General features: G+C 40.0%; 1 protein-coding gene across 1 annotated transcript in view; it reads right to left on the bottom strand.

The window, feature by feature from the left end:
* The window catches only part of CSGALNACT1 (chondroitin sulfate N-acetylgalactosaminyltransferase 1), a 43,429-nt gene that overhangs the window by 15,674 nt on the left and 17,804 nt on the right, over positions 1-9,951 (bottom strand). Inside the window, exon 2 of the mRNA XM_008635621.2 lies at positions 2,083-2,339. The gene's annotated coding sequence lies outside the window, so the exon portion shown is untranslated. The remainder of the gene's footprint in view (positions 1-2,082; positions 2,340-9,951) is intronic.

The following is a 9,951-nucleotide window of genomic DNA, read 5'->3' as shown; positions in this document are numbered from 1 at the left end:
CGGCGCCCGGTGAGCAGGGCAGGTGCGATGGTTCCCCCGCGGCTGCAGGGGGCGCTCCGGAGCGAGCTCGGGGAGCACGCGGCACCAATGCCCTGGGATCCCGGGAAGGGATGGAACAAAGGCTTCACAAACCCCTGGGCAGCTGATCCCGGTGTCCCAGCAGGACCCTCGGGAGCAGCAAACTGGAACAGCAGGGATGAGCAAAAAATGCCAGGTGGTAGACGAGATGTATCGAACTCCAGAGCTGTAGCGGAACCCCCGGACGTCTGGGCAGGCAGGGGGTGCGGAGCTGCAGGCTAGCGAAGGCTCAGAGCAGTGGCAAAGGAACGGCGGGGGCAGAGCAGCCGCGGCCCCCCTGGGAGAGGGAGAAGGCTTGGGATCCCAGGGTTTTCCCCTGAGGCACCCGAGCAGATGTTGAAAAAGAAGCCCCTCTTTTAGTGAGGTAGGGTGTTAAATAGGGTCCCAGTGCAACGGCCGTTCCAGCGAGCAAGCTCCACTCACAGTAGAAGGAAGGCAGTGGAAGACAGAACCCCACCGTGGTGATGAATTCTCCCCGCAGCACCCACAGCTTCTCTCCCCTTAGAAAGGCGAGAGCGCAAGAGTTGTAGGGGCTCCCACCAACCCACACGAGAAAACCCCATGTAAAAGAAAGTAGCCAGCTGGACCCCTCCCCCGAGGTGTGGCCAGGTCTTTTGTCTGTCTTAAGTATCCAGTCATTATTGTTTCCTAGCAACACAATGGGGAAAAATTCCTTAAGAGGAAAAAAAAAAAAAAAAGAGAGAACTCCTAAAATCCCAACATGGGCCTTCAAGAGTTCTCAAATCTTGGAGTGCTCACTCAAGTTTTGAAAGGACGGCACTCAGTCCCACAGCTACCACATATATCTTAGTTTCCAGGCATGTTTTTCCAAAACACCAGGTGATGAATATGGTCCATTTGAATATAAGAAGCCTGACCTGGAGCAGAAATTTGATAACCAGAAAACTAAAAACTGTTATCAAGACCAGTTACTGCAACTATCATTGTTTGACATATCCTACCAGATGCTCCCATGAAAACCAAATAACCAGGAAGAGGACATTTTTGAGAAACACTCAGACCAATTTTACTCAAAATCAGCAGAAGCTTTGTTGCAATTTTGAAGGCTGCCATCACTGCACAGTATTTTAACATCTCAAGACCCTCTTCTGTTTCTCGTAACACTATGAAAAGCTGTGCAAAAATGTATAGTACTACTGTACTTTCCAGTCTGCCTAGGACTGTAGACCACAGAGAAGGTGGAACTGGGAACATTATAATTTTTAATAAAACTTCTTCAAGTATATATAGAAGAGCAAAAAAAAATTAGATGATTGAAATTGAATATTGACCTAGCTATGAGCTACATTAAAACAATTGTGCTGAGAACATTACCAGAGGGATTTTCAAAATCCCTTGGATTTGGCCCAAACCCATGCTGGTGCAAGGAACCTCATCATTTACTCAGCTGACTGTACACTTAGGGCAAGGCTGAGTAACATCCTAGATTACACACTGTTAGACACAAACACAATCAAATTAATCCCTTGATTCTCTTCCCTTGGATGCATACATGACATTATGACACTCTTGACAGAGTCACAGTCCTTTTAGGCATGCATCCTTGCTGTCACACCCTTAAGTAAAAACAGTTTAACTAAGAATAAGACTTTCAGAGTTATTTTCAGTTATTTCTAGTCTTGAGTCAAAGTCTTATGTAGGACCTTTTATAAACTGCTCTGTGGCTTTCCACCCTCTGTCTTGATTTACTATTACTCCATATGCAGAAGTTATGCAGAGATATTTCTGATGTTTGGACTGTTATTATTATTTTATCAGTTTGCAGAGCTTCTGGGAAAAAACCCTACTCTGAGCAGGAATTGAGGGGGCTAGAATGAGTCATAAAAATAGTACTGTATTTTTTTCAAAGTAATGCTAAATTACTTTTATAGCATTTATAGGATTCTCCAGAAAATGTCAGCATTTTTGAAGGAAGAATTGCTGATTTTCAAGAAAATATTTAAGCAGCATGAGAAAAGGACAGGATGAAGTTGGTGCTCTTACCTTTTTGATGTGATCTTCTCTTTGGAACATCTTGGTCTGCTACAGCTTCTGCTCAGCTTGCCAAAATCATCGCCTGTTTATCTCCCTTCTTATGCCCTTTCCAGAAAATGCGTGTACTATGAAAAGCGCTGTCAACCTCAGAACACCTCTTCATTGCTTTCACATTTGTCAGCTGCCTACATCTTCAGTCTGTCTCTCGTGTGGTGAAAGGCTGTAGTGGAGACGCTTCCTATGGATGCACTAAAAAAGTTGGCCTCCTGCAATGTAAAGGAGCTTGTCAAAGCAGGGAAAATTAATCTGGGCATTTCTAACTGTACAACAGATCTGGCTAGAAGACTGCAAGAAGGTAGTGTGCAGGGAGACAGGGTCAGGAAGTGGTGAGATGTAGTACATAAAACACTGCTGTGCTTGTATGCTTCCCTTCACACAATTAGTCCATTGACTGAATTGGCAGAAGCTGAACATCAGTGAAAGGATTAGTTGTGCTAACATGGTATAAACTGAAATTACATCTCAATGGCTTAGATAAACACACTGTTTCATTTCTATAAGCAGCAACAGATTTGAGTTTTGGGCAAAGAGCTCTTCAAATGTTGGCCTTAGAATATGTGTCTATATAGATAGCTATCTTCACTAAAACATAGTATGTCTATCTTCAGGGTACTATTTCTTTTCTATATAGTTTTCTGGTTTGAAATCTCCGCCATCAAAGATACATCTTTATAAAGACTTTAGGACAGTAAATTAACAGAGCTACTTTGTCCTTTGAAACAGCATTTTCATAGTAAGGAATTGAGACCATGGGGACTTCAGCCTTCTTCACAGGGATTTTACCATCATGACTGGAGGCATCCTGACAAGAAGCTTTCATTGCTTGCCCTCTGGATCTGTCATATTAAATTGTACTGGTAGCTTCAGTGGCATTGCCTTACAGTGACTGACATTTAAATATACAGCTGTTACTGTACTACTATCTCATGGGCATGCTTGTGAAAGCAGTCCCAATTCAGGTCAGTGCCAAAAAAAGCAGATTACTTTAAATCAACACCAAAGGTGGTCACAGCTGAGGCATCTCAGCTGCACAGACAAGTACCAGAAAGCCAGGGATGGTAACTCCTCCTAACAACCATTCTGATTTCACCAGATCAACACAGTTTCACACCAACTGAGATGAAGAGAAGACAAACTGAAGTGTCAGGTTTTTTTCCAGGAACTGACAAAAACACCTCTGTATTTCACAGCCAGCTGCATCAAGTAGTATTAGTCTCTTTGCAAAGCGAAGCTGTAACAAATATGCAGTGATTAGTCTGGTGGCTGAGGAAAAGGACATTAATTCTAAAATAACCTTCATTTGTGAAAACATCTTCAACCTCAGCTCAACCTGTTAGCCTAGCCAGAGGTCAGCCCAGCTCACAGAGGTGCTTTTCACTTGCTTTCAAGGAGCCTGGGCCCAAAAAATGAACTAAACACAGAAACAGATTCTGTCATCACTCTAAGCACTCTGTAAACATTTCTTCACAGTGGAGGGTGCTGCACCCAATCACAGGGAGTGGCAAAAACCAGAAAGTTGGTTGGTTTGAAATGTCAGATGGTATGCACCCATCACCGTTTCTCACCAACATATGAATTTTTATTGGACTGTAGAGATATAGGAAATTCATCTCTGCACAGAAATTGCAATGTATTCCAAGTCTGAAATTTTGTCTCTCAAAAACCACACTGAGAATTTGTGCAGGAGAAAGGGACTTAAACCAAAGTATCTCTGGATATATATCTCCCTTCTGAGCTCCACAATTTCTGCACCCCTTATGTTGAGGACAGAAACAAATAGCAAAAGCACAGTGATATTTGCAGAGGCAGTGATCTCTCAGCACATGTGGCATGAGCAATGCCAAATAATTCCATGTTTTTAAGTACTTTCTGCCACAGCTTCTTATTGTAGGTGTAACTCAGACTGGCAACTCCCATTTTAGCTCACAAAACTTTGAAATTCCTTTTCTTTTCTTTTTTTTCTTTCCTCAATAGAGGCAGTAAGTGGCAGAAGCTGCAATTAGGTTTTGCGTAGGTGTTTGGAACATCTTCATTGAATAGCAGCACATGTCACAGTGAGATTTCACTAGAGTCATATTAATCTCTGAAATGAGCTGTGGGGAGGAGGAAACAGATGTTTCACCCAGACTTTAAGTGCCTTACAAAAATAGACAAAGACATTCTGCAGCCACTTGTAATTTGCCTTGAACTTCTTAATTACAAGGAGTGTGCATAGCACTGCAGACATATTAGTCTGCTTTAAATGTTAGGAACAAGACTTTTCCCCCCTTAGCTTCTCAACAGAAATCCAAGACACTCAGCAGAATAGGACATCACAGGGATTAAAATTTAGTCTCACACAACAATTTATGCACTTTATGCAAAAATTAATTATATTTCTCCTTATGGCCAGATCATGATTTCTCAACTACTTCTCAGCCCAGTTCATCTGCCCAGGGCTGAATTAAACAAAAGGCTGAATAAAGAAAAAAACATCTCTGATAAACTGACTGGGTACACCATCTTAACCTTCATGTATTGTCCCCTGTTAAAAATTCCACTACTCCCTCTTGGGTTGACACTCACACATCCCAAACAAACAACTCAAAGTCCTAACATCTGGTTTTTAATCTTCAATCCAAATAAAGGATTAGTAAGAAATAGTATCCCGAATGAAAATGTTAAATGCTAATACTTGAAGACAGTAGACAACTTACTGTAAAACTCTTCATTTCCTAATCTTTGATTCCAGAGTAATCGTCAACAGAAAATCTTACTTACACTGTCACGTGTTCTCTCAGAAAGTCTAAATATTTACCCTGCCCACAGAAAGACAGTTACACTGTTCCCCTTTGTAAATAACATTTACAGTCTGATCATCTTGCAAATAGGTTACAACTGTTAGAAGCTGACTTCAAAACAAGAAACCCTCAAAACTTTAACAGTCCTGGAAATACTGTATTTTCCTCTTGTAAGGGAACTGAGAAGTAGCTGCTTCATTCAAGAAGCAGTTTACATTCAAGGTACTGCTATAGACTTGTCACTCTGAAAGCTACAAAACCAAAGCAGAAGTCCTAACTTTTGCCTTTGTTAATATCTGGACCCCATTTCTGCTAATTTAATTTGGCTCCTCTTATCAAGGTAAAGCAGTAACTTTATCTGCCATGCCACTTCAGCTGAGTTCTGAAGTCAGTGTGTTCTTGTGTTAGACCATCCACTTACATGTGGTCTCAGTGCTCATGAAGGCAACTTTCCCAAAGACAGTCCAGAACAGAAATCAAGATTGCTCTGAAAGCCTTCTGCTGTCATATGCAGTAAACATGCCAGAGTTGTTTCAACTTTTACAGTAGCTGTTATTACTATTACAGTAGACAGCCAGTAATAATTATTTCTTCTACAGTATCATTATTTCTGTTATAAATAAAGCACTCAAACGGAGTATTGAGGTGCCTTTGTCCTCCCAGTGCGTACTCATTCTGTGTGTGGGCTTATCAACATGTATACACATACAAGAGCGGACGTGCCATTGCTTTCCTTTCTCCACTGTTAATCAAACTAGTTTTAAAGTTAAAAAACCACAGAGCTTAAACAGTAATTAAGTTCTAACTACATCTGAAAATAACCAATGTAACAGCTAAAATTATCTCCACACACCAATAACATCATTTTTTCTGATAAAAACCCCATTACTTCAAGTTACTGCAACAACACTCCTAAAACTACTTTCTCTGCCCCCGAACAATGTTATCTGTGTAAGACTTGGCAGTTTTCTGCAGATAAATAACCAGCCATTGCAGAGGTCTGTAGTAGGAATGCTATTTTTTGTATGAGATACTCAGATTTCCACGTTACAACCAAAATACACCACCCTTCTCTGCTAAACACACTGATCTATAGGTGTGTAACCCACACATCCTCAGTACAGTTATTAGCTGGGCGTTCTATACGGCACTTCCAAAAGCCTTCACAGGACTTCCCTCTGAGTTTCCACCACTCTGTCTCTCCTCCAATAAGGACATGACAGATCCATGCCTTGTCAGGCTCCAAAGAGAAAATGCAGAGAAGAGATGACAAACATGCAGTGCTGCTGCAGAGATGCTGTGACTCACAAAGACCATCTCCATGTTACTGCAAGAAAGAAGTGACAAGGCTTTTCTCTAAAGGTCCATTTCTCATGGCCTGGAGTTTTAGGAACTCAGTTGCTCCAAAAATATTTAGAACTTTGCTAAAATGGAGACAAAAAATACGCATTTGAGTTGAGCTGGAATTCAGTCTGGTCTTTTAGGAGAAAATTAGCAAACCATCATAGTTTCCAGAACTAAAAATTAATGGTAGGGCTGGACAGCTCAGATGTCCAACTTAGCTGGAAGACTAGCATCTTCTGAACATGACCGTCACTTTAATTTCAATTAGGTGAGAACCATCTCAGTTTTGTAGATATATAAAAGAGGAGCATTTTTCTCTGACCACATGATGCTGCAAGAGCCCTATACAACATTTAATACAGCACATGCTGGACACAGTTTCTTTTTGCAGGAAATTAGCTAACAAAACAAGGACAAGCTACAGCCAGGGAACAGCAGAATGATACTACTCTAATTTACTTCATTTTAAGATCTAATTCATCAATTTCTCTGCATGTAGAGAGCTTCCAGAAAGACTAACTCAGCTTTAACATAACACCAATCTATACCAGCTTCTGAAATATCTCAGAATCAGCGTAATAAGAGGGATAAAACACAAAATCCTTTCGTGTTTCCTGATTAAAATAAATAATGGGATGAATTTTGCTTATCCGTTACCCTGGACCTGGGAAAAATGCTGTTATTTCACTTTGAAATGTTTACACATGCACTCTCAGTGGTTTACACAAGCAAAAGAAAACTGACTGCCACCACAGGAATGAACAGTCATTCCTTTTAAGAACAAAGATGACCGCAGCTTTATGAAAGAAACTCAAGTAGCAGCAGCAAGGCCTGCAACATTGAAGGGATCTACACCTATGTGGGGATGCTCTGTGAATGCTTGTTGGTTTAGACCCATCTCTTCATGACTGTTACTTAAAACTTTTTCTTGTGCAAAGTAAACACTAATGTCACTTTATGCCAGGAACCCCGAGGATTCTGCCAGATGTACGTCCCACAGTACCACAGCCAGAATTTCAGTGAAATCTGAAGCCCAGTGTATGCACACCAGTGATGTAGGTCATGAAACATGGAAGGTTTAGCACCTGTCTAATTAAGCAAGAGAGTAAATTATCCACTGATAAAAATGCACAAACACAGATGACTAAGTTGTGTTCAGAAACAGGAAAGCCTAGCTAGGCTGAGCTGCAGGTGGAAAGTAGTTTGTGTGTCTTCCAGTATTTAACTAGGACTTCTTTAGTCATGGCTTAAAACCTCTCATATGTTTAGCTACCAGTCCAGCCCTTCAGCTACAAGTGCACAGTGCAATGAAAGCCCCCTCCTTTGAGAAAAGCTGTGAGGTGATATAATACAGTAACTGTGACTGAATGTATCTATCCTATCAAAGTCCCTGTAAAGTAGCAATGGAGTTTTAAGATGTTTGAACAATCCAGCCTGACCTGGAGATTACGTCTTCCTCTCTTTGCCAGAAATCCCTGGTACAGCCCGAATGCTCTGTACCAAACTAGATGTGGACTTGAACTTCATTAACTCCTGTAGAGTTGGAAGTGGGAGAGGTTTCCTCCTTCCTGAGTCCAGCATGTGGGAACTGAGAAGAGACATCTTGCTCCCACAAGTCTAATGTTATATACTTACAGTAATGCAGAGCCCTAGATTTTGATCTCCTTGTACTCGAAATGAAATTTTCTGGGTAGTGTGGCATCAATACAGGGCTTCAAATAAAATAATTAAGAGCAAAGGGGACAACAGAAAAAAACATTTTGGTAGTCAAGGTGTTAAGAATTAGGTAGGTTATCTAGGCTGAGCAAGAATTAGCAGGATAGGGACTAATTTTGCTGACCAAGATTACTTTTCATCTGTGGTTTACATTACAGAAGAAAATCAAGTTTCAGACTACAAACTCATAATTAGGAAGCCAGAAAGCAACTGCAACCTGGTTCATTATTAGACAAGCTACCCAAGCTCTGCATAGAACACCAATACATGCAGCATTAACAGCTCTCATAGCTCACATACCAACCACCAAGCTCCACTGATCTGCATTTCTCTGTCAGTCTGGTCTGTACTGATCGACAGGAAGAGGCCACGCCCCTGATTCAGCCCCCATTTCCTTCCTCCTCCAGGTTAGTGCTTACTCGGAAACAACATGCCACAAGGTCTCATTTAGTTTATCACCACTGTTTTGATACGTGGTTTTGGTCAAAGACCCAGCATTTCCTTGATATACCAGGAAACAATCTCTTAGCAATTGTTTGAAAAGCCCAAGCTCTTTCAGTTGTTTCAGTAAAACAGTTTTTCTGTTTCTAGAAAAAGTTTCCAAATATATTTTTCATTTTTTTATTTGGGGCTCACATAATACTTGAATCTCACTGACTTCATCATTAAACTAGCCAATTCTTTTCTCTGGGAACTTGAAAAGATAAATCACAGCAGAGTCTCTGCAGAAAAGGTCTAGGCAGAGATGAAAAGAAAGGAAGACTTTTTATATTTAATATTATACAGTCTTCTATCCACTTGACCATGAAATTCTTCTTACAAAAAGGAATGAATAAAACCCCCAAAACTGAAGACAGCCAAGAATTAAAGAACTATCTTGCAAAACACGCCTATCTACAAACTTTCATTCAGGTCAATTGATTTCAACAGAATGAAGATTTTTATCTTTTTATGATATTTTATCACTGATATAGATTTATTTTTAAATAAAATATTTCAATAGGCTGAGAATGCCTACTTCATTTTAACTTAACAAATCACAGTGCTTCAAATTTCCACTTCCTGTCAGATTTTGTATCTTTGAAGGTATCAGAACGCACACAGGTCCACAGAAAACTGCTTTTGGTCAAATGGCTATAAGAAAAAAATAGTCTTTTAATTTTATGAAAAATGGCATCACATTTCTATATCCTTTAGTTAAGTAAACCAAGCCACATTTTCAAGTGTTGAGACATCTGCTCACAGTTACTTTGGTTAAGTTTTTATCTCTGATCCTCAAATCATATTGAAAATTGAATATATCTTTCAATTTCTTTATAAGATACCTCAATTCAAACAAGCAGTCTGATATTCTATTTTACAGCTCTCTAATATACCAAATTACAGCCATAAACAAAATTTCTCATTGGTCCTTAAGAAATTTCAGTTCCCTCATTGACTCTATTGGTATCTGGGATTAAAAGTGTAGTTTATTAAGGAGATTTTAATTGCAGTTATTGCATATTGTCAATAGCTCTTAAAACCCAGTCATTCAGCTAGAAACACGTTAAATGTTAACAGTTCACACAAGAGGCATCCTGGTTCTCTAACACTGAGCTGATTGATGACGTAAGTAAAGCCCATTTCCCTTACCAGCAAAAGCTATCCTTTTTTCTCCCTTTTGTTAAACAGGAGAAGTTCACCCTGCAGTCAGGTCAGCATTTCCTGAAAAGTTCCAAAGAGCCTATCCCTTGAAAGAACTTCAGGCTTCAATCAGAAGCAAAAACATTTCATGTGAAGTTATGAAATAGTGCACACAAATACGATCTTACGCTAACATTTTTCCTCATTGTACCACAAAAGTATCTGACTTGGTTTGATGGAACTTTGTATCAAAGTTGATGCAAACACAATTTTTTTTTTTTTAAGGATAGTTAATTTTTTTTTTAAGAAAACAGTTTTCTGCTTATCCTTGTTCCTTAGGTGCAGTGTTTTTCAG

The sequence above is a fragment of the Corvus brachyrhynchos genome, unplaced genomic scaffold, assembly GCF_000691975.1.
Source record: "Corvus brachyrhynchos isolate BGI_N302 unplaced genomic scaffold, ASM69197v1 scaffold175, whole genome shotgun sequence".
NCBI classification, from domain to species: domain Eukaryota; kingdom Metazoa; phylum Chordata; class Aves; order Passeriformes; family Corvidae; genus Corvus; species Corvus brachyrhynchos.
The sequence above is the reverse complement of the archived record's forward strand: the minus strand, read 5'-3'. Positions and strand labels throughout refer to the sequence as shown.